Below are 1839 nucleotides of genomic sequence, written 5' to 3' on the forward strand. Positions count from 1 at the left end.
GGATAACTTGTACTTAAATCGTTGTGTTGTCAATTTCTGTAGACATATAGGAACTCAACATAATTGATGACTATTCAACTTCTATCTTAATTGTGGATGCTTGGTAGAATGGTATTAGTACAATGAAAGTTGGCTTTTATCAGTTTCGTGTTATTCGATTAATATCATCACTGTCACATGCTAAAGGTAATAACAATGGCTATAGAAGGAAGTAATAATGAAGTTGTGATCTCATGAGTGTTTTATTATTGATAAATTGAAGTGTTAGTTAAGTGGTTAATTAAGCAGTTAATTATAGTTAATATTTAATCAACAATTTTAAGTGTTATTATCTTAACATTGAGAAGTAGTCATACATTGGTGAGTGAGTTTAATTAGACAATAACTTAGTCTGAGTCTCTGAGGGAACGAACTAGAAAGTATTCTATATTACTTGCGAACGCGTATACTTGCGTGAATATTAGTGCATATTTTTGCCCTAACAAGTTTTTGGCGCCGCTGCCGGGGACTCGGCGTATTTGTTTAGTTTATGTACTTACCATCATTGGTCATTAGGACTCAGTGATTAGGACGTAGTAGTTAATTACTCTTTTCGGTTGTGTTTCAGGTACTTTAGCAAGCGTTTATGCAAACTCGTTCTCGTGCTCGCAAGAGGACCTTAGATACAGCTGAGGAGAAAGACGAAGTTCTTGATACTCCGGAGAAGTTAGATTTTGAGGTTTCGGATTCAGGAACTGAGCAGAAAGAACCAGTAAACATGGGAGATCGTATTGTTCAAGCTGATCCAGCTCTTATGGATTTTTCTCGGCCTAAAATTGATGACATTCAGTCAAGCATCCTTCATCCGGCTATTCAAGCTAACACCTTTGAAATCAAGCCGGGCACTATTCAGATGGTGCAGAATTCTGTTTCTTTTGGAGGAGCGGCAACTGAAGACCCCAACATGCACATAAGGAATTTTGTCGAGATCTGCAACACTTTTAAGTATAATGGCGTGACTGATGAGGCTATCAAGTTAAGGCTTTTCCCATTCTCACTGAGGGATAAGGCTAAAGACTGGTTACATTCTGAACCAGCTGGGTCAATCACTACGTGGCAAGATCTTGTGCAAAAGTTTCTGGTGAAGTTTTATCCAATGGCAAAGACTGCTGCTATGAGGAGTGCTCTTACTCAGTTTGCGCAGCAACCTACAGAATCTATGTGCGAGGCTTGGGAACGCTACAAGGAAATGTTGAGAAAATGTCCACATCATGGAATGCCGGATTGGATGGTAATCACTGGTTTTTATAATGGTTTGGGGGCCCAATCTCGGCCCATGCTCGATGCAGCAGCTGGAGGCGCCTTATGGGCTAAAAGCTATACTGAGGCGTATAATCTTATCGAGATGATGGCTGCAAATGAGCATCAAAATCCAACTCAGAGGATGACGTCAGGCAAGGTAGCAGGTATTCTGGAAGTTGATGCAGCCACCGCTATTGTAGCCCAGCTCCAAGCGCTATCAATGAAGGTTGATTCTTTGGCTACGTATGGAGTTAATCAAATAGCTATGGTTTGTGAGCTTTGTGCAGGTTCTCATGCTACGGATCAGTGTTCTCTTGTCAACGAATCTGTTCAGTATGTGAATAATTATCAGCGACAACAGCAGCCTGTGCCAGCGACCTATCATCCTAACAACAGAAATCATCCAAATTTCAGCTGGGGGAATAATCAGAATGCTATTCAGCCAACATATTAGCAAGGAGTAAGTAAACAGTTTAACCCACCTGGATTCTAGCAACCATAGCAGTATGCTACAAGGCAATCATATCCTCAACAGGGAAGTGCAGCAGCACCTACTAG

At 40.8% G+C, this 1839-nt stretch overlaps 1 non-coding gene across 1 annotated transcript; it reads right to left on the reverse strand.

The window, feature by feature from the left end:
• Window positions 1–1150: 1150 nt before the first annotated feature.
• On the reverse strand, window positions 1151–1257 carry LOC141705749 (small nucleolar RNA R71). Its single transcript, XR_012568468.1, has one exon. It is a non-coding gene; the product is annotated as a small nucleolar RNA R71 (small nucleolar RNA).
• Window positions 1258–1839: the final 582 nt, after the last annotated feature.

Source organism: Apium graveolens, unplaced genomic scaffold, assembly GCF_009905375.1.
Source record: "Apium graveolens cultivar Ventura unplaced genomic scaffold, ASM990537v1 ctg958, whole genome shotgun sequence".
In the NCBI taxonomy this organism is placed as follows: Eukaryota; Viridiplantae; Streptophyta; class Magnoliopsida; order Apiales; family Apiaceae; genus Apium; species Apium graveolens.